Source organism: Entelurus aequoreus, linkage group LG20, assembly GCF_033978785.1.
Source record: "Entelurus aequoreus isolate RoL-2023_Sb linkage group LG20, RoL_Eaeq_v1.1, whole genome shotgun sequence".
Taxonomy (NCBI): Eukaryota; Metazoa; Chordata; class Actinopteri; order Syngnathiformes; family Syngnathidae; genus Entelurus; species Entelurus aequoreus.
In genome coordinates this window covers 30,602,272-30,625,177 of record NC_084750.1, presented here as the reverse complement: position 1 = coordinate 30,625,177, position 22,906 = coordinate 30,602,272, and the positions used below count along the sequence as shown (strand labels likewise).

At 39.8% G+C, this 22,906-nt stretch overlaps 8 non-coding genes across 8 annotated transcripts; all 8 read left to right on the top strand.

The window, feature by feature from the left end:
- The first annotated feature begins 4,208 nt into the window (after window positions 1-4,208).
- Window positions 4,209-4,280, top strand: trnap-ugg (transfer RNA proline (anticodon UGG)). Its single transcript has one exon. It is a non-coding gene; the product is annotated as a tRNA-Pro (tRNA).
- Window positions 4,281-7,289: 3,009 nt separating this feature from the next.
- trnap-agg (transfer RNA proline (anticodon AGG)) lies at window positions 7,290-7,361 on the top strand. The gene has a single exon. It is a non-coding gene; the product is annotated as a tRNA-Pro (tRNA).
- A 6,459-nt stretch (window positions 7,362-13,820) lies between these two features.
- trnap-agg (transfer RNA proline (anticodon AGG)) lies at window positions 13,821-13,892 on the top strand. The gene has a single exon. It is a non-coding gene; the product is annotated as a tRNA-Pro (tRNA).
- A 1,070-nt stretch (window positions 13,893-14,962) lies between these two features.
- On the top strand, window positions 14,963-15,034 carry trnap-agg (transfer RNA proline (anticodon AGG)). Its single transcript has one exon. It is a non-coding gene; the product is annotated as a tRNA-Pro (tRNA).
- Window positions 15,035-16,444: 1,410 nt separating this feature from the next.
- On the top strand, window positions 16,445-16,516 carry trnap-agg (transfer RNA proline (anticodon AGG)). Its single transcript has one exon. It is a non-coding gene; the product is annotated as a tRNA-Pro (tRNA).
- Window positions 16,517-17,925: 1,409 nt separating this feature from the next.
- On the top strand, window positions 17,926-17,997 carry trnap-agg (transfer RNA proline (anticodon AGG)). Its single transcript has one exon. It is a non-coding gene; the product is annotated as a tRNA-Pro (tRNA).
- Window positions 17,998-19,406: 1,409 nt separating this feature from the next.
- Window positions 19,407-19,478, top strand: trnap-agg (transfer RNA proline (anticodon AGG)). Its single transcript has one exon. It is a non-coding gene; the product is annotated as a tRNA-Pro (tRNA).
- A 2,336-nt stretch (window positions 19,479-21,814) lies between these two features.
- trnap-agg (transfer RNA proline (anticodon AGG)) lies at window positions 21,815-21,886 on the top strand. The gene has a single exon. It is a non-coding gene; the product is annotated as a tRNA-Pro (tRNA).
- The last annotated feature ends 1,020 nt before the right edge of the window (window positions 21,887-22,906 follow it).

Genomic DNA, 22,906 nt, shown 5'->3' with positions numbered 1-22,906 from the left:
CTGTTTTTAGCGCCCTCTACAGTCTTTGCAAACAGCGTACCTGATCGGCCACATGTTGAATGCAGCTTCTGCTTACACGCGTAAGTAACAGCAAGGCATACTTAGTCAACAGTCACACAGCTTACACACTGACGGTGACCGTATAAAACAACTTTAACAAAACTTTAACACTGTTACGTTACAAATATGCGCCACACTGTGAACCCACACCAAAAAAGAATGACAAACACATTTCTGGAGAACATCTGCACCGTAACACAACATAAACACAACACATCTAATACCCAGAATCCCATGCAGCCCTAACTCTTCCGGTCTACATTGTACACCCCCGTTACCACCAAACCCCGCCCACCTCAACCGATGCACGAAGGGGGGTGGGGAGGGGGGTTGATGTGTGGGGGGGGGTGGTGGTGGTAGCGGGGGTGTACAATGTAGACTGGAAGAGTTAGGGCTGCATGGGATTCTGGGTATTCGTTCTGTTGTATTTATGTTGTTTAACGGTGCGGATGTTCTCCAGAAATGTGTTTGTCATTCTTTTTTGGTGTGGGTTCACAGTGTGGCGCATATTTGTAACGTAACAGTGTTAAAGTTGTTTTATACGGTCACCGTCAGTGTAAGCTGTGTGGCTGTTGACCAAGTATGCCTTGCTGTCTCTTACGTGTGCAAGTAAAAGCTACATATACCATGTGGACGGGCTGGCACGGTGTTTGTACAGGCTATAGAGGATCAGAAAATGCAATGCTATATTGGCACGCCCTTGATTAAGTTGTTAAGGTGATAACTGGAGAATATTTAACCCGGGAGATTTCTAAAAGAGGCACTGAGATCTGTAAGTCTCCTGGGAAAATCGGGAGGGTCGGCAAGTATGCTGCTGAGCTGCATCAGAGTGGTCAAAGAGCCGCATGCGGCTCCAGAGCCGAGGGTTGCCGACCCCTGGTCTAGTGGTATGATTCTCGCTTTGGGTGCGAGAGATCTTGGGTTCAATTCCTGGACAAGCCCGAAGCAGTGATTCTAAACTCTAAGCTTAATTTTTCAAATTGCACAACCTCAAGGGATCAATGAAATTTTTAAAAATCAAATACAGTGGGACCTCAATTTACAAACTCTAAATGTTTACGAAAGAGCTTGTAACCCTTAGTTCTTCTTTTTTTTTGCATCAAAATAGCCATACCTTTAAACTAGTGGTAAAAGGCCAATATACAAACTTAGTTTTAGATTGTGTTCCTTGTTAAAATCTCACAATTCATGAGCATTTTTGTTGAAAACAGGTTTTTTGGGGCTTGTTGGTCCAGTCGTATGATTCTCGCTTAGGGTGCGAGGGGTCCTGGGTTCAATTCCCGGACAATCCCTTAATGGTGCGTCGAACTCTCGGCTCAATTTTCCAAACTGCGCACACTCAAGGGATCAATGAAAATTGTAGTGAATCAAATTTTTTGTCAATAAAAGTATAGTTACAGGTTGTCTTCACAGATAAAATATAAACTTTTTTGAGAATTTGGTGGAATTTAACATAAGGCTTGTTGGTCCAGTGCAGGGGTTGGCAACCCAAAATGTTGAAAGAGCCATATTGGACCAAAAATATAAAAAAAAAATCTGTCTGGAGCCGCAAAAAATGAAAAGCCTATATATAAGTCTTATAATGAAGGCAACACATGACGTAAGTGTTGATATTAGCTATAATAGCCTACTATCAAAATGACTATGTGTCGCAGGCTGAAGCAAATCTTCGTTGACAGAAATGTTGTATTTTCATTTTTATTCTACACAATTTTGCAACATTAGAAGCCATTAGTAAAACAGAGGCTTTTCAGAAGGTGAGATAACTCCTGGAAATTACTGACTTATAATGGCCAAAAGTATAGATGTGTGTGTCCAAGTTAAAGGAAATGGCAGGCTGTCTTTTTTTAATGGATTTATTACAATCTTTGGCAAGCTAGGTACTGTTTGCTGTGGTCTGGAACAACATGGCACACAAACAACTATCTGAAATGCAGCCAATATTACATACAGATAATATGTCCAAAGACATACGACTTGTCCAGGGTGTACCCCATGTACCCCGCCTTCCGCCCGATTGTAGCTGAGATAGGCTCCAGCACCCCCCGCGACCCCGAAACGGATAAGCGGTAGAAAATGGATGTATGGATGGAGACATGCAAAACTAAATTATATACAAAGAGGATAAAAGTAAAGGATATTAAATGAGCTCAAATATACCTACAAAGGAGGCATAATGATGCAATACGTACATACAGCTAGCCTAAATAGCATGTTAGCATCGATTAGCTTGCTGTCATGCACTGATCAAATATGCCTGATTAGCACTCGAACAAGTCTATAATATCAACAAAGCTCGCCTTTGTGCATTCACGCACAGCATAAAACATTTGGTGGACAAAATGAGACAAAGAAGGAGCGGCATAAAACATGTCTTTCTGTGGCAGCGTCTGAGAAAATTGTACATGTAAACAAACTACGATGACTTCAAGGATCGCTGAAGGTTTGGTTGTTATCATCAGTCATCAACAATTGAGAACAGAGAAATGGATATTGGAACAGTGTAGGTCTGACTTGGTAGGATATGGACAGCAAGTAGTGGGCAGAGAGAGAGAGAGAGAGAGAGAGAGAGAGAGAGAGAGAGAGAGAGAGAGAGAGAGAGAGAGAGAGAGAGAGAGAGAGAGAGAGAGAGAGAGAGAGAGAGAGAGATCAGAAGGCATAAGAAAAAGTATCTGCATTTGATTGTTTACATTTGATTATTAACAATCCGGGGAGGGTGTTAGTTTAGGGTTGTAGCTGCCTGGAGGTGAACTTTAATTGCGGTTTTGAAGGAGGATAGAGATGCCCTTTCTTTTATACCTGTTGGGAGCGCATTCCACATTGATGTGGCATAGGAAGAGAATGAGTTAAGACCTTTGTTAGTTCGGAATCTGGGTTTAACGTGGTTAGTGGAACTCCCACTGGTGTTGTGGTTATGGCGGTCATTTACGTTAAGGAAGTAGTTTGACATGTACTTCGGTATCAGGGAGGTGTAGCGGATTTTATAGACTAGGCTCAGTGCAAGTTGTTTAACTCTGTCCTCCACCCTGAGCCAGCCCACTTTGGAGCAGTGGGTAGGAGTGAGGTGGGATCTGGGGTGGAGGTCTAGAAGTAAGAGTTTAGATTTGAGGGTTTTGGAGGTGCTAGGGTACCAGGAGGTGCATGCGTAATCGAAAAAGGGTTGAACGAGAGTTCCTGCCAGAATCCTCATGGTGCTTTTGTTGACCAGGGAGGAGATACTGTAGAGAAATTTCGTTCGTTGGTTGACCTTTTTGATTACCTTGGTTGCCATTTTATCACAGGAAAGATTAGCCTCTAGAATGGAACCTAGGTATGTGACTGTTACAATGCAGTAGTTTTTCGAATAGATGGCACTGTTGTACTGTTTATCATTTTCATTTCACTTTGTATGCAATTGCTCTCTGTGTGTTTGCCAGTTAATAAAAACTCTGCCGAAGAACAGGTTATGGGCCCAGATCGTCGCTAAAAAGCTGTTGTGCACGGACTTTGTGTGAAGATAAACGGTATTGTGGGAACTCACAATGGAGGATAAGATGTTTATTGACAGACTGAGCGGACCAGAGAATTGGGCAACATGGAAGGAATTTGAGAGAACATTCTCAAATGAGTTTGGTCTAAGCGTCACAAGGCTGAGGACAGATAATGGTGGTGAGTACACATCAAAGGAGTTTCAAGAATATTTGATATCTCAAGGCATCCACCATGAAATGACTGTACCTCACTCACCACAACAAAATGGTGTTGCAGAAAGAAAAAACAGGACATTAGTTGAAGCAGCTAGAAGCATGCTGTCACATGCAAATACCTTTAAATTAATGGTAAAAGGCCAATATACAAACTTAGTTTTAGATTGTGTTCCTTGTTAAAATCTCACAATTCATGAGAATTTTTGTTGAAAATAGGCTTTTTGGGGCTTGTTGGTCTAGTCGTATGATTTTCGCTTAGGGTGCGAGAGGTCCCGGGTTCAATTCCCGGACAAGCCCTTAATGGTGCTTTGAACTCTCAGCTAAATCTTCCAAACTGCGCACACTCAAGGGATCAATGAAAATTGTTGTGAATCAAATTTTGTGTTAATAAAAGTGCAGTTACAGGTCGTCTCCACGGATAAAATATAAACTTTTTTGAGAATTTGGTGCTCTTTAATATAAGGCTTGTTGGTCTAGTGGTATGATTCTCGCTTTGGGTGCGAGAAGTCCTGGGTTCAATTCCTGGACAAGCCCTAAGCAGCAGAGGTGTGGACTCGAGTCACATGACTTGGACTGGAGTCATGAATTTGCTGACTTTAGACTCGACTTGACAAAATGTAAAGAGACTTGCAACTCGACTTAGACTTTAACATCAATGACTTGTGACTTCACTTGGACTTGAGCCTTTTGACTTGACATGACTTGCTACTTTCCCCAAAACCTAAAGCTTAAAAAGTTATTTGGGAGCGCTCCGTAGCTTTCATTTTGTACGTGTCTGTCTATCAGCGTGTGTGCTGCGTGTCAGCGTGTGTGCTCGCAGTACAACAGCCAATCAAATTAGATCTACATTGTTTTCATCACACAGCATTCAGCCAATCAAATTGCAGGACAACCAATGAACAAGAGTTGTCAAACAACGCGCCAGTGAGAGAGATTTATAACAAAGTTGGTTTCGTTCGGGTATAAAAACTACGACTTGGTCAACAAAAAAGGAATTGCCGTATGCAAATCACGCAGTTCGAATATTACAGACGGAGACGCAACAACTTCCAACTTCGTTCGACATTTGAAGTTGCACAAAGAAGGGTAAGTTTTGAATGTAAGATAACGTTTATTGGCTAAGTAACGTGACTTTTATTTGCTGTGTAGTTAAATCAGTGAGGCTGTAAACTCACTGCTAACGTCATAACCATAGACATCTTATAAGGGTACGCTGCATCGAGCGCTACTGCTTACTGGCGCAGACGAGACGCGGGGCCGCCATCTTGGAGTGGTGATCCGCTCCAATTCATTTGGCAGGAGCAATGAACTGTCAGCGCATTTAATTCATTTTACCTCACTGAATACCACTCATTTTCACACGCTTTTTTGTCATACGTGTAGCTATGATAACGGACACATGTTTTATTATTCATAGTTTGCTTAACAGTAATATAATATTCTTATATGCTATAAGTGACCAGACGTCCGAGATCAAAACCGGGAATATAAGCCCAGAGAAGGGGGGAAAAAAAGGTCAGCTATTTTTTAAGTTGAAGAAACAATATAATTACGTTATATATACATGCGTATATCCTACATAAACAATGTATGAATACATTAGATATCTATATATCTTATAGACCGTATCTCTGTTGCTGCAGCAGCAGAGAGTTTATTCTGTCTTGACACTTTGTATTGATACTTTGTATTACATTCTTCCCTTAAATTATCATGTTTACAGTGATTGTTATATATGTATTTTTTATGTATGTCACTTTGGATAAAAGCGTCTGCCAAATACTTAAACATATATAAACACCTGAAAGTCTTTATATCAGCTAAAACCACCAATCTGTTTCACTGGATTCAGAATAAAACCAAATGCTGTCTTACCCAACAATGTTTGTATTTGAATATTGTTACTTGAAGACTTATTCCTGGTTACAATTATACTGTTAAGAAAGTATTGTCTTATATTTTGCCTAAAATGAGAATGCATCATAATCAGTGGCGGCTGGTGAATTTTGTTTTAGGTGGGTCTGAAAGTTTGTAAAGCAAATCCCTGTAGGGTCGTCATCCTCCCCCATAAGATTTATTTGTGATTTTCACATACAAATATTGAAGATCTTTGCTCCTTCTCAACTATGTGGTAATGTTATTTTCATAAAATACAACCAATAGTACATTAATGTTAAATCTTACTTGTGAAAAGTAATCCCCCGATTCCTATTTTCAACAGTCCGCTCATTTGAGCAGGAAAACGCTGAACACCAGCCCGGCATCTTTGTTTTCTACCTGTCAACTGTCAGTTTAGGCTGCTCGCCGGCTCCTCATCACCACTTCAAGATGCAATATGCTCGCGTCACAGCAACCAATACTGCGTCTACTTATAAGATGTCTATGGTTATAACATCATTTCAAACACAGCAATCTGTTGCGTCCACTGCAGTTTGCTACCTTATTCATACTTTTTATCAAGTGATTTTTTTAAGCAGGGTTGCATGAGGTACCTACACATAACGTTACGTTAGTCAATGTATCACACACAGTAACATAACGTTAGACGGCGGTCAGCAGCACCGTGTATTTTAGCCACCTACAAAAAGACAAACATAGTCAAATAAAGGTCAGTTAAAATGTTTACTATATTAAGAATATGTGTACATATTGCATAGGGCCCTGACATCTAAAAAGTAAAACTCTGTTCATTGTTATGTTCATGTATTTGTTATGTTTTTCATATGTACGCACACATAAACACACGTACAGTATGAGATGAGATCAATGAGATAAGGTAAGAACAGAATAGAAACTGCTGTGGAACTAGTTACAATGCAATATGCCATGGAAATACAATGTTAACACTTTTGTACAAATAAGTACAGTTGCACTTGTTTTTGCAAATGTGTTTATTCTGTAAAGGAATGAGTTAAATGTTTAAAATTGTTTAAACTATTAAAATGACTGGTTAATAGTGCTATTATGAATTGCAATGTCAGTACTATTTTTTTTCCTGCTATTTCAAATGCACTTGTTTTAATAAATAAATACAGCGGTTTAAAAGCATACACAATCCGTGTAAAAATATTAGTCTGTGGTTAAAAGGACTTGAAAGGACTCGAAACTCAAAATGCAGGACTTGTGACTTGACTTGAGACTTTCCAGTCTTGACTTTGGACTTGACTCGGGACTTGCCTGTCTTGACTCGGGACTTGACTCGAGACTTGAGGGCAAAGACTTGAGACTTACTTGTGACTTGCAAAGCAATGACTTGGTCCCACCTCTGCTAAGCAGTGTTTCTAAACTCTAAGCTTAATTTTCCAAATTGCCCCCCCCTCAAGGGATCAATGAAAATGTATAAAATCAAATACAGTGGGACCTCAAATTACGAGCTCTAATTGATTACGAAAGAGCTTGTAACCCTTAGTTCTTTTTTTGCATCAAAATAGCCATACTTTTAAATTAGTGGTAAAAGGCCAATATACTAACGTAGTTTTAGATTGTGTTCCCTGTTAAAATCTCACAATTCATGAGAATTTTTGTTGAAAAGTCATTTTTTGTGGCTTGTTGGTCTAGTCGTATGATTCTCGCTTAGGGTGCGAGAGGTCCCGGGTTCAATTCCCGGACAAGCCCTTAACAGTGCTTTTGAACTCTCAGTTCAATTTTCCAAACTGTGCACACTCAAGGGATCAATGAAAATGTATAAAATCAAATACAGTGGGATCTCAATTTACAAACTCTAATTGTTTACGAAAGAGCTGGTAACCCTCAGTTCTTTTTTTGCATTAAAATGGCCATACCTTTAAATTAGTGGTAAAAGGCCAATATACAAACCTAGTTTTAGATTGTTCCTTGTTAAAATCTCACAATTCATGAGAATTTTTGTTGAAAACAGATTTTTTGGGGCTTGTTGGTCTAGTCGTATGATTCTCGCTTAGGGTGCGAGAGGTCCTGTATTCAATTTCCGGACAAGCCCTTAATGGTGCGTTGAACTCTCAGCTCAATTTTCCAAACTGCGCACACTCAAGGGATCAATGAAAATTGTAGTGAATCAAATTTTTTGACCTTAGGTCAGTAAGGTGCGTCAGATGCGTCAGTAATGCTGTTGTCTCACGAGAGAGAGAGCGTACGTGACGCGGGGAAAAAAATAGAGTCAAGTGTCACACTCAGCTGCCAAACAATTCTGATTTATTCAGAAAATAAAGCAAATAAAACTTAAATATCAAAATCTGGAGGCACTTGAAGGCTACGTCGAAGAGACCGTCTCGTCATGGGGAAGCCCTAAGACGCCAACGTCTAAAAGAAGCCGCCCGGAGGACTCACCTGGCCATGTGTCACCGCCCGGTACAAACTTCACCGACATCCTGGATTCCATCGACAAGAGGCTGACTTGTTTGGATGGCCGCCTTGCACGTGTCGAGGTGCTCCACAAAGAATTCCAAGCCATCCGAGAGAGTTTGGAATCCGGACAACAGCAGGTTATGTCTCTTGCCAAGGAGAACGCCGCTCTTCGTGAGACCGTAAAATCCCTCACCGACGGAGTGACGCAACTCACCCGGGACAACAGGAGCATGAAGGAGACGATGCTGGACCTCCAGGCGAGAAGCATGAGGGACAATCTGGTCTTCGCGGGAATACCGGAAAAGACAGAGGAAGATCCAGAGGAAACCATTAAGTCCTTCATGGAACATCAGCTCAAGCTTCCAGCAGACACCATCAGGAACATCACCTTCCATCGCGTCCACCGGCTTGGAGCAGAAAAGCCGGCGAACAGGAGGCAGAGACCCATCATAGCCAAATTCGAACACTTCAAGCAGAAGGAGCGAGTGAGGAACCAGGGCCGAGAGCTGAAAGGATCCAACTTCAGCATCAACGACCAGTTTCCAAAGGAAATTCCCGACAGACGCCGTCATCTGTTTCCGCTTCGCAAGAAGTTTATCACCGAAGGATGCCGTGCAGTCATCGCGGTGGATAAACTTTTCATCAACGGCCAACTTTACCGTGATCCGGAAGCCATGCCGTGGTTGTATTATTAGCGTCTGAAACACGGTAAATGTTGTATTTTTTTTTCCTTTTGTTATTTCATTATGCTTCAATTCTTCTCTTTTTCCCCCCTCTTGCTCACAATACACCTGTGCGTCATCATAGCGCACACGTAAACACCATACGCTCTCTCTCTCTCTTTCGGTAAACCAACATGTTTACGGTTTTACTTTTTTGTTTTCCTTTTTATGTCACTTATTTCACTACCTGTTTAATACACCACTCTCTTCTTTTCTTTTTCTTTTATGTTTTGTTTTTCTCTTTCTATTTCTCCACCTGTTGTGTGTGTCCACTTGTCGTCATCAGCATTTACACTCACAGCTAATACATACACAACTATACACACTATACACACCTACATATATGCTTGATAGGCTTACATTCAGATACAGACATGCATTATTTACACATTAAGTACACACATACATCCACACACTTAGTTACAGTCTAGTTTAGTATGTCCACTGTGCAGTTTGTCACTTGGAATGTGCGTTGAGTCGGGTCAAAGGAAAAAAATATAAAAATTCTTAATCATTTGAAGAGCATGCAAGCAGACATTGCTTTACTACAAGAGACTCACCTCTCCAAGTCCGATACCTCAAAACTGCATTCATCGCAATACCCACACACATACTTTGCTAGTTACAACTCCAAACAGAGAGGCGTAGCCATTCTCATTAGTAGAAAGGTCAACTTTACATTCCATAACTCCATTACTGACATAGAGGGAAGATACATCATTCTTAATATTTCTGTTGACGGGAGAAACTTATGTATCGCCAACATTTATGGTCCAAATGTTGATGACCCCTCCTTTTTTCACACTTTCTTCTCTTCACTTTCTCCTCACTCAAACCACTGCTTGATTCTAGGAGGGGACCTCAACTTAGTATTTAATCCAAATATAGATCGGTCCAGAGTGACTGGGAGTCACTTAAGCAATATATGAACGATTATGGTCTTTGCGATGCCTGGCGTTCTTATCACCGCACTCTTAGGGAATACACGCATTTTTCCCCAGTTCACCACTCATTCTCTCGCATTGATTACTTTTTAACTAGTAGCTCAATTTTATCTGACATCTCAAACATTCACATCATGGTGCATGGTCACTATCATCATCAGTGACCATGCACCTGTCTCACTTTCCCTCACTAACAAAACTATCACTGCACCTATAAAACAATGGAGACTTAATACATCATTACTAAAGGACCCAGACTTCCTCAACTATTTTGAGAAAGAATGGACAGATTTTTTAGATTTTAATGATCAACCAGAAATCACGGCGTGCGTTCTCTGGGAGGCCGCGAAAGTAGTTATGCGAGGAAAAATAATTTCTTATTCATCATACAAGAAAAAAAAGGAACGTTTACTAGAACAGGAACTTGAAAATGAAATAAAAATATTAGAAATAGCTTATGCGAACTCACAAAATGAACATACTCTGAACAAACTGAGAAAACTCAAATTAGATTTAAGAGAAATAATTGATAAGAAAAGTCGATTCCTGCTCCAGAGGTTACGCTTAGAAAAATTTGAACGTGACAATAAACCAAGCAAATATTTGGCTAACCAACTAAAATTAAACAAAAAAACAAACTCTATACCATCCATTAAAGATTCAGCTGGGAACATTACGCACGTTCCTGAGGAAATTAACTCCATATTTAGAGACTTTTACAGAAACTTGTATACACCCCAGATTGACCCATCTCTTTCAGACATTGAGACATTTCTCAATGGTATAGACTTACCTAAATTAAATACAAGGCAGGTATCAAATTTAGATATTGCTATTTCTGTAGATGAACTTCACAATGCTCTTCAACAGTAGCCAAACAATAAAGCACCAGGGCCTGATGGGTTCCCTGTGGAGTTCTACAAAACATTCTGGTCACTGCTAGCTCCGATATTTACGAAAATGGCTTTAGAGATTAAAGAAAACTCATTCCTTCCTCCAAATATGAACTCTGCCATGATCAGTCTCTTGCTAAAACCTGATAAAGACCCAACACTTCCATCCAGTTACCAGCCAATCCCCCTGATTAATGCTGATCTTAAAATTATCTGCAAAGTATTAGCTCAAAGATTAGAAAAAGTCACTCCATATATAGTACATCCTGATCAAACAGGTTTCATCAAAGAGAGACAATCGTCCAACAATGTTCGCCGTCTACTCAATGTGATAGACTATTCTGTTATTCATAATCTAAAAACAGCTGTTGTTTCATTAGATGCTGAAAAAGCATTTGATAGAGTGAATTGGAATTTTCTTTTAGCTACTCTACAGAAATTTGGATTTGGAGACTCATTTGTAGAATGGTTCAAGGTCCTATATAGTTTCCCTACAGCTTCGGTTAGAACGAACGGCCAAATCTCCCCAAGGTTTAATCTTATGAGGGGCACAAGGCAAGGGTGTCCACTTTCTCCGTCACTGTTTGCTATATTTATTGAACCTCTTGCAACCGCAATTCGACAGCATGCAAATATTAAAGGCATCCATATCGCAACCGTTCATCATAAAATAAGCCTTTATGCTGATGATGTATTACTTTTCTTACAAAATCCACATTCTTCTCTTCAAAATACAATCTCACTTATCAATAAATTCAGTTCTATTTCAGATTACTCCATCAACTGGTACAAATCCACTGTGTTACCAATTAATTTAGACTTTCAGAGCACCTCATCGATTCCACTGCATAAAGGGAACATTAAATACCTGGGAATCAATATATCCTCCACATTGTCAGATCTGAATCGCTTGAATTACTCCCTAATCTTAAAATCGATTGAGGATGATCTGGCGCGTTGGAAAACACTGCCAATCTCACTTATGGGAAGGGTTTCTACCGTGAAAATGATGGTCTTGCCTAGGGTTAATTATCTCTTTTCAATGATTCCAACCAAACCTTCTCAAATCTGGTTTAAATCACTAGACTCACACATCAATCAGTTTCTTTGGAAGAGTAAACCAGCACGAATCAGCCTTAAAACTTTACAAAAACCCAAAGAATATGGGGGTCTAGAACTCCCAAACTTTTCCTATTACTTCCTTGCAAATAAACTACAATAAATAAAATGGATCAATCCCACTTTATTGGATAGTTTATGGTTAGAGATTGAACAATCACTTAGCCAGGAGATCCCAATTTCTAACTTGCCCTTTATTAGCCAAATTCTCAGAAAACCCAACTGCTTTAAAAGTATTACTGTAATATACGCACTACCTTAACAGCTTGGTGGGAGTTTTTGAAAATAACTGGGTCCCCGCTCACTCCCTGTCAATTTACGCCTATTCGGAATAATCCTGATTTTCTTTTAAACAAGAAGCCATTCAACTTTCCAACATGGTATGATAAGGGAGTGAGATGCCTTGGGGATATCATCAATGCAAACAGTTGTATCTCTTTTAAAAGTTTAATAACACAATATGCAACCAATCCTAATAAATTCCTAGAATATATACAAATCAAATCTGTAATCAGCGCAAGATTCAACAAGACAACATGGGAAAGTAATCATACGACCGTTAAATTCTTCAAAACATCTGCCCCCAAAGCTTTATCCAAATTATATGCTCTCTTATCAAAAATAGATAACACCATAAGTATCCCAACTTCCAAATGGCACTCAGACGTATCCACAAGCTCTGACCCAGAATTCTGGAAACAAATATGCCTCAATACTTCTCGTTTGATTAAGAATCCGAATTTACGACAGATTCAGCTCAAATTACATTACAGAATACATTACACCGGTCTAAGAATGTATAACATGGGTTTAGCTGACTCTAACATTTGTGTACACTGCTCAGATAATAAAGTAGATACCTACTTACACTCAATGTGGTTCTGTGCTCCCGTGAGTAACTTTTGGCTTGGAGTGTGCGAGAACCTATCATTAGCGTTACAGATTCCTATTCCCATCTCCCCCGCACTCTGCCTGTTGGGTGATCTCTCTGCAACTGATCTTGATATAAACAAAACATACCTCCTTATAAATGCATTAGGCATCGCCAAGAAAACTATTCTCATGAATTGGAAATCAAAAAATTATTTATGTATAAACCTTTACAAAAACATTTTATTAGATTATGTAGTTATGGAAAGAATGTCTGCTGAATCAAAACAACAACTGACAGAATTCCGATCTCTTTGGACGCCGCTAATTAATTTCCTGACCTGACTCCCATGGGGGCCGGGGCTGGGGCTCTGTCCCGGGGGTCTTGCTCCGTGGGTGGGGGGTCATGGGTGCTGGGGGGGCCGTGTGCCGCGGGGTCGGGTGGGCCTGGGGTGTGTTCCCTGGTTCCGGCCTAGCGGGCCGATCCGTGAGTGGTCTGGCGGCCGGGGGTGGATGGGGGTGCCTGGGCGGGGGTTGGGGTGCGGGTGGGGCTGTTGGGGGCGGCCTCCTTGGGTTGGGCGAGGGGCTGTCCCTCTCGTGGGTGGTTGCGCCCGTGGGGCTGGGGCCTTGCCGCTGTCGGGCGGGGGGGCGGCTCGTGCCCCTCTGGCCCCGGGTGTCCGTGGGCTTCCTCCTTCCCCTGGGGCGTGGGGCGGGGTGTATGTGTATATGTATATGCATGCATGTGTGTATGTGTATGTAGGTGTATATACATGTATGTATGTATATTTGAATGTGTGTATGTATGTGTGTATGGGTGTGGATGTCCGGTGGTTAGATTGGCCTGGCTGTGGATGAGTTGGGGTAGGTGTGTTGGTGGCCTCGGTGGTAGCTGGGGGTGTGCGTTGTTGTGGTTTACGGGGTCGGTCGTTTTTTTTGTTTCGGTTTCAGCGACCGCGGGTGTTTGTACTGTGGACGGGCGGTGGTGGTGATGGTTACTGTGGTGCTGCCAGCGGTTGGCGTCGCTGTGTTGGGTTGGAGTGGTTGGGGGACTGTGGCTGGTATCTGTGCGCTTGTTGGGTTGTGGGGGCTGGCTGGCGTTGGCTTGCCAGCTGGTTTGGGGGCTGGTGTGCGGACGGGATGCATTGGCTTCTTCCCCAGTTGAGGGGCGCCGTCCCCTGGCCGGGACTCGTATGGGCACGTTGTGGCTTGTTGGTCTAGTCGTATGATTCTCGCTTAGGGTGCGAGAGGTCCCGGGTTCAATTCCCGGACAAGCCCTTAACAGTGCTTTTGAACTCTCAACTCAATTTTCCAAACTGCGCACACTCAAGGGATCAATGAAATTATTAGTGAATCAAATTTTTTGTTAATAAAAGTGCAGTTGCAGGTCGTCTCCACAGAAAAAATATAAACTTTTTTGAGAATTTGGTGTAGTTTAACATAGGGCTTGTTGGTGTAGTGGTATGATTCTCGCTTAGGGGGCGAGAGGTCCCGGGTTCAATTCCTGGACAAGCCCTAAGCAGTGATTCTAAACTCTAAGCTTAATTTTCCAAATTGCCCCCACTCAAGGGATCAATGAAAATGTATAAAATCAAATACAGTGGGACCTCAATTTACAAACTCTAATTGTTTACGAAAGAGCTTGTAAGCCTTAGTTCTTTTTTTTGCATCAAAATAGCCATACCTTTAAATAAGTGGTAAAAGGCCAATATACTTGCGTAGTTTTAGATTGTGTTCCCTGTCAAAATCTCACAATTCATGACAATTTTTGTTGATAGTTCATTTTGTGGCTTGTTGGTCTAGTCGTATGATTCTCGCTTAGGGTGCGAGAGGTCCAGTGTTCAATTCCCGGACAACCCCTTAACAGTGCTTTAGAACTCTCAGCTCAATTTTCCAAACAGCACACACTCAAGGGATCAATGAAAATGTATAAAATCAAGTACAGTGGGACCTGAAATTACGAGCTCTAATTGATTACGAAAGAACTGCGCACACTCAAGGGATCAATGAAAATATTAGTGAATCAAATTTTTTGTTAATAAAAGTGCAGTTACAGGTCGTCTCCACAAATAAAAAGTAAACTTTTTTGAGAATTTGGTGTACTTTAACGTAGGTCTAGTGGTATGATTCTCGCTTTGGGTGGGAGAGGTTCTGGGTTCAATTCCTAAACAAGCCCTAAGCAGTGATTCTAAACTCTAAGCTTAATTTTCCAAATTGCCCCCCCTCAAGGGATCAATGAAAATGTATAAAATCAAGTAAAAGGCCCATATAAAAACTTAGTTTTAGATTGTGTTCCCTGTTAAAATCTCACAATACATGAGAGTTTTTGTAGAAAATTCATTTTTTGTGGCTTGTTGGTCTAGTCGTATGATTCTCGCTTAGGGTGCGAGAGGTCCCGGGTTCAATTCCCGGACAAGCCCTTAACAGTGCTTTTGAACTCTCAGCTTAATTTTCCAAATTGCCCCCCCTCAAGGGATCAATGAAAATGTATAAAATCAAGTACAGTGTGACCTCAAATTACGAGCTCTAATTGATTATGAAAGAGCTTGTAACCCTTAGTTATTTTTTGCATTAAAATAACCATACCTTTAAATTAGTGGTAAGAGGCCAATATACAAACCTAGTTTTAGATTGTTCCTTCTTAAAATCTCACAATTCATGAGAATTTTTGTTGAAAGTTAATTTTTTGTGGCTTGTTGGTCTAGTCGTATGATTCTCGCTTTGGTGCGAGAGATCCCGGGTTCAATTCCCGGGCAAGCCCTTAACAGTTCGTTGAACTCTCAGCTAAATTTTCCAAACTGCGCACACTCAAGGGATCAATGAAAATTGTTGTGAATCAAATTTTTTGTTAATAAAAGTGCAGTTACAGGTCGTCTCCACAGATAAAATATAAACTCTTTTGAGAATTTGGTGTAATGTAACATAGGGATTGTTGGTCTAGTGGTATGATTCTCACTTTGGGTGGGAGAGGTCCTGGGTTCAATTCCTGGAAAAGCCCTAAGCAGTGATTCTTAACTCTAAGCTTATTTTTCCAAATTGCCCACCCTCAAGGGATCAATGAAAATGTATAAAATCAAAAACAGTGGGACCTCAATTTAGAAACTCTAATTGTTTACGAAAGAGCTTGTAAGCCTTAGTTCTTTTTTTTGCATCAAAATAGCCATACCTTTAAATAAGTGGTAAAAGGCCAATATACTTGCGTAGTTTTAGATTGTGTTCCCTGTCAAAATCTCACAATTCATGACAATTTTTGTTGATAGTTTATTTTGTGGCTTGTTGGTCTAGTCGTATAATTCTCGCTTAGGGTGCGAGAGGTCCAGTGTTCAATTCCCGGACAACCCCTTAACAGTGCTTTAGAACTCTCAGCTCAATTTTCCAAACAGCACACACTCAAGGGATCAATGAAAATGTATAAAATCAAGTACAGTGGGACCTGAAATTACGAGCTCTAATTGATTACGAAAGAACTGCGCACACTCAAGGGATCAATGAAAATATTAGTGAATCAAATTTTTTGTTAATAAAAGTGCAGTTACAGGTCGTCTCCACAAATAAAAAGTAAACTTTTTTGAGAATTTGGTGTACTTTAACGTAGGTCTAGTGGTATGATTCTCGCTTTGGGTGGGAGAGGTTCTGGGTTCAATTCCTAAACAAGCCCTAAGCAGTGATTCTAAACTCTAAGCTTAATTTTCCAAATTGCCCCCCCTCAAGGGATCAATGAAAATGTATAAAATCAAGTAAAAGGCCCATATAAAAACTTAGTTTTAGATTGTGTTCCCTGTTAAAATCTCACAATACATGAGAGTTTTTGTAGAAAATTCATTTTTTGTGGCTTGTTGGTCTAGTCGTATGATTCTCGCTTAGGGTGCGAGAGGTCCCGGGTTCAATTCCCGGACAAGCCCTTAACAGTGCTTTTGAACTCTCAGCTTAATTTTCCAAATTGCCCCCCCTCAAGGGATCAATGAAAATGTATAAAATCAAGTACAGTGTGACCTCAAATTACGAGGTCTAATTGATTACGAAAGAGCTTGTAACCCTTAGTTATTTTTTGCATTAAAATAACCATACCTTTAAATTAGTGGTAAGAGGCCAATATACAAACCTAGTTTTAGATTGTTCCTTGTTAAAATCTCACAATTAATGAGAATTTTTGTTGAAAGTTAATTTTTGTGGCTTGTTGGTCTAGTCGTATGATTCTCGCTTTGGTGCGAGAGATCCCGGGTTCAATTCCCGGGCAAGCCCTTAACAGTTCGTTGAACTCTCAGCTAAATTTTCCAAACTGCGCACACTCAAGGGATCAATGAAAATTGTTGTGAATCAAATTTTTTGTTAATAAAAGTGCAGTTACAGGTCGTCTCCACAGATACAATATAAACTCTTTTGAGAATTTGGTGTAATGTAACATAGGGCTTGTTGGTCTAGTGGTATGATTCTCACTTTGGGTGGGAGAGGTCCTGGGTTCAATTCCTGGAAAAGCCCTAAGCAGTGATTCTTAACTCTAAGCTTATTTTTCCAAATTGCCCACCCTCAAGGGATCAATGAAAATGTATAAAATCAAAAACAGTGGGACCTCAATTTAGAAACTCTAATTGTTTACGAAAGAGCTTGTAAGCCTTAGTTCTTTTTTTTGCATCAAAATAGCCATACCTTTAAATAAGTGGTAAAAGGCCAATATACTTGCATAGTTTTAGATTGTGTTCCCTGTCAAAATCTCACAATTCATGACAATTTTTGTTGATAGGTCATTTTGTGGCTTGTTGGTCTAGTCGTATAATTCTCGCTTAGGGTGCGAGAGGTCCAGTGTTCAATTCCCGGACAACCCCTTAACAGTGCTTTAGAACTCTCAGCTCAATTTTCCAAACAGCACACACTCAAGGGATCAATGAAAATGTATAAAATCAAGTACAGTGGGACCCGAAATTACGAGCTCTAATTGATTACGAAAGAACTGCGCACACTCAAGGGATCAATGAAAATATTAGTGAATCAAATTTTTTGTTAATAAAAGTGCAGTTACAGGTCGTCTCCACAAATAAAAAGTAAACTTTTTTGAGAATTTGGTGTACTTTAACGTAGGTCTAGTGGTATGATTCTCGCTTTGGGTGGGAGAGGTTCTGGGTTCAATTCCTAAACAAGCCCTAAGCAGTGATTCTAAACTCTAAGCTTAATTTTCCAAATTGCCCCCCCTCAAGGGATCAATGAAAATGTATAAAATCAAGTAAAAAGCCCATATAAAAACTTAGTTTTAGATTGTGTTCCCTGTTAAAATCTCACAATACATGAGAATTTTTGTAGAAAATTCATTTTTTGTGGCTTGTTGGTCTAGTCGTATGATTCTCGCTTAGGGTGCGAGAGGTCCCGGGTTCAATTCCCGGACAAGCCCTTAACAGTGCTTTTGAACTCTCAGCTTAATTTTCCAAATTGCCCCCCCTCAAGGGATCAATGAAAATGTATAAAATCAAGTACAGTGTGACCTCAAATTACGAGCTCTAATTGATTACGAAAGAGCTTGTAACCCTTAGTTATTTTTTGCATTAAAATAACCATACCTTTAAATTAGTGGTAAGAGGCCAATATACAAACCTAGTTTTAGATTGTTCCTTGTTAAAATCTCACAATTCATGAGAATTTTTGTTGAAAGTTTATTTTTGTGGCTTGTTGGTCTAGTCGTATGATTCTCGCTTTGGTGCGAGAGATCCCGGGTTCTATTCCCGGGCAAGCCCTTAACAGTTCGTTGAACTCTCAGCTAAATTTTCCAAACTGCGCACACTCAAGGGATCAATGAAAATTGTTGTGAATCAAATTTTTTGTTAATAAAAGTGCAGTTACAGGTCGTCTCCACAGATAAAATATAAACTCTTTTGAGAATTTGGTGTAATGTAACATAGGGCTTGTTGGTCTAGTGGTATGATTCTCACTTTGGGTGGGAGAGGTCCTGGGTTCAATTCCTGGAAAAGCCCTAAGCAGTGATTCTTAACTCTAAGCTTATTTTTCCAAATTGCCCACCCTCAAGGGATCAATGAAAATGTATAAAATCAAAAACAGTGGGACCTCAATTTAGAAACTCTAATTGTTTACGAAAGAGCTTGTAAGCCTTAGTTCTTTTTTTTGCATCAAAATAGCCATACCTTTAAATAAGTGGTAAAAGGCCAATATACTTGCATAGTTTTAGATTGTGTTCCCTGTCAAAATCTCACAATTCATGACAATTTTTGTTGATAGTTCATTTTGTGGCTTGTTGGTCTAGTCGTATGATTCTCGCTTAGGGTGCGAGAGGTCCAGTGTTCAATTCCCGGACAACCCCTTAACAGTGCTTTAGAACTCTCAGCTCAATTTTCCAAACAGCACACACTCAAGGGATCAATGAAAATGTATAAAATCAAGTACAGTGGGACCTGAAATTACGAGCTCTAATTGATTACGAAAGAACTGCGCACACTCAAGGGATCAATGAAAATATTAGTGAATCAAATTTTTTGTTAATAAAAGTGCAGTTACAGGTCGTCTCCACAAATAAAAAGTAAACTTTTTTGAGAATTTGGTGTACTTTAACGTAGGTCTAGTGGTATGATTCTCGCTTTGGGTGGGAGAGGTTCTGGGTTCAATTCCTAAACAAGCCCTAAGCAGTGATTCTAAACTCCAAGCTTAATTTTCCAAATTGCCCCCCCTCAAGGGATCAATGAAAATGTATAAAATCAAGTAAAAGGCCCATATAAAAACTTAGTTTTAGATTGTGTTCCCTGTTAAAATCTCACAATACATGAGAATTTTTGTAGAAAATTCATTTTTTGTGGCTTGTTGGTCTAGTCGTATGATTCTCGCTTAGGGTGCGAGAGGTCCCGGGTTCAATTCCCGGACAAGCCCTTAACAGTGCTTTTGAACTCTCAGCTTAATTTTCCAAATTGCCCCCCCTCAAGGGATCAATGAAAATGTATAAAATCAAGTACAGTGTGACCTCAAATTACGAGCTCTAATTGATTACGAAAGAGCTTGTAACCCTTAGTTATTTTTTGCATTAAAATAACCATACCTTTAAATTAGTGGTAAAAGGCCAATATACAAACCTAGTTTTAGATTGTTCCTTGTTAAAATCTCACAATTCATGAGAATTTTTGTTGAAAGTTAATTTTTTGTGGCTTGTTGGTCTAGTCGTATGATTCTCGCTTTGGTGCGAGAGATCCCGGGTTCAATTCCCGGGCAAGCCCTTAACAGTTCGTTGAACTCTCAGCTAAATTTTCCAAACTGCGCACACTCAAGGGATCAATGAAAATTGTTGTGAATCAAATTTTTTGTTAATAAAAGTGCAGTTACAGGTCGTCTCCACAGATAAAATATAAACTCTTTTGAGAATTTGGTGTAATGTAACATAGGGCTTGTTGGTCTAGTGGTATGATTCTCACTTTGGGTGGGAGAGGTCCTGGGTTCAATTCCTGGAAAAGCCCTAAGCAGTGATTCTTAGCTCTAAGCTTATTTTTCCAAATTGCCCACCCTCAAGGGATCAATGAAAATGTATAAAATCAAAAACAGTGGGACCTCAATTTAGAAACTCTAATTGTTTACGAAAGAGCTTGTAAGCCTTAGTTCTTTTTTTTTGCATCAAAATAGCCTTACCTTTAAATTAGTGGTAAAAGATCAATATACTAACGTAGTTTTAGATTGTGTTCCCTGTTAAAATCTCACAATTCATGAGAATTTTTGTTGAAAGTGCATATTTTGCGGCTTGTTGGTCGAGTCGTATGATTCTCGCTTAGGTAGCGAGAGGTCCCGGGTTTAATTCCCGGACAAGCCCTTAACAGTGCATTTGAACTCTCAGCTTAATTTTCCAAATTGCCCCCCCTCAAGGGATCAATGAAAATGTATAAAGTCAAGTACAGTGTGCCCTCAAATTACGAGCTCTAATTGTTTACGAAAGAGCTTGTAACCCTTAGTTATTTTTTGCATTAAAATAACCATACCTTTAAATTAGTGGTAAAAGGCCAATATACAAACCTAGTTTTAGATTGTTCCTTGTTAAAATCTCACAATTCATGAGAATTTTTGTTGAAAGTTAATTTTTTGTGGCTTGTTGGTCTAGTCGTATGATTCTCGCTTTGGTGCGAGAGATCCCGTGTTCAATTCCCGGGCAAGCCCTTAACAGTTTCTTGAACATTTAACAACATTTTCCAAACTGCGCACACTCAGGGGATCAATGAAAATTGTTGTGAATCAAATTTTTTGTTAATAAAAGTGCAGTTACAGGTCGTCTCCACAGATAAAATATAAACTCTTTTGAGAATTTGGTGTAATGTAACATAGGGCTTGTTGGTCTAGTGGTATGATTCTCACTTTGGGTGGGAGAGGTCCTGGGTTCAATTCCTGGAAAAGCCCTAAGCAGTGATTCTTAACTCTAAGCTTATTTTTCCAAATTGCCCACCCTCAAGGGATCAATGAAAATGTATAAAATCAAAAACAGTGGGACCTCAATTTAGAAACTCTAATTGTTTACGAAAGAGCTTGTAAGCCTTAGTTCTTTTTTTTTGCATCAAAATAGCCATACCTTTAAATAAGTGGTAAAAGGCCAATATACTTGCATAGTTTTAGATTGTGTTCCCTGTCAAAATCTCACAATTCATGACAATTTTTGTTGATAGTTCATTTTGTGGCTTGTTGGTCTAGTCGTATGATTCTCGCTTAGGGTGCGAGAGGTCCAGTGTTCAATTCCCGGACAACCCCTTAACAGTGCTTTAGAACTCTCAGCTCATTTTCCAAACAGCACACACTCAAGGGATCAATGAAAATGTATAAAATCAAGTACAGTGGGACCTGAAATTACGAGCTCTAATTGATTACGAAAGAACTGCGCACACTCAAGGGATCAATGAAAATATTACTGAATCAAATTTTTTGTTAATAAAAGTGCAGTTACAGGTCGTCTCCACAAATAAAAAGTAAACTTTTTTGAGAATTTGGTGTACTTTAACGTAGGTCTAGTGGTATGATTCTCGCTTTGGGTGGGAGAGGTTCTGGGTTCAATTCCTAAACAAGCCCTAAGCAGTGATTGTAAACTCTAAGCTTAATTTTCCAAATTGCCCCCCCCTCAAGGGATCAATGAAAATGTATAAAATCAAGTAAAAGGCCCATATAAAAACTTAGTTTTAGATTGTGTTCCCTGTTAAAATCTCACAATACATGAGAATTTTTGTAGAAAATTCATTTTTTGTGGCTTGTTGGTCTAGTCGTATGATTCTCGCTTAGGGTGCGAGAGGTCCCGGGTTCAATTCCCGGACAAGCCCTTAACAGTGCTTTTGAACTCTCAGCTTAATTTTCCAAATTGCCCCCTCTCAAGGGATCAATGAAAATGTATAAAATCAAGTACAGTGTGACCTCAAATTACGAGCTCTAATTTATTACGAAAGAGCTTGTAACCCTTAGTTATTTTTTGCATTAAAATAACCATACCTTTAAATTAGTGGTAAGAGGCCAATATACAAACCTAGTTTTAGATTGTTCCTTGTTAAAATCTCACAATTCATGAGAATTTTTGTTGAAAGTTAATTTTTTGTGGCTTGTTGGTCTAGTCGTATGATTCTCGCGTTGGTGCGAGAGATCCCGGGTTCAATTCCCGGGCAAGCCCTTAACAGTTCGTTGAACTCTCAGCTAAATTTTCCAAACTGCGCACACTCAAGGGATCAATGAAAATTGTTGTGAATCAAATTTTTTGTTAATAAAAGTGCAGTTACAGGTCGTCTCCACAGATAAAATATAAACTCTTTTGAGAATTTGGTGTAATGTAACATAGGGCTTGTTGGTCTAGTGGTATGATTCTCACTTTGGGTGGGAGAGTCCTGGGTTCAATTCCTGGAAAAGCCCTAAGCAGTGATTCTTAACTCTAAGCTTATTTTTCCAAATTGCCCACCCTCAAGGGATCAATGAAAATGTATAAAATCAAAAACAGTGGGACCTCAATTTAGAAACTCTAATTGTTTACGAAAGAGCTTGTAAGCCTTAGTTCTTTTTTTTGCATCAAAATAGCCATACCTTTAAATAAGTGGTAAAAGGCCAATATACTTGCATAGTTTTAGATTGTGTTCCCTGTCAAAATCTCACAATTCATGACAATTTTTGTTGATAGTTCATTTTGTGGCTTGTTGGTCTAGTCGTATGATTCTCGCTTAGGGTGCGAGAGGTCCAGTGTTCAATTCCCGGACAACCCCTTAACAGTGCTTTAGAACTCTCAGCTCAATTTTCCAAACAGCACACACTCAAGGGATCAATGAAAATGTATAAAATCAAGTACAGTGGGACCTGAAATT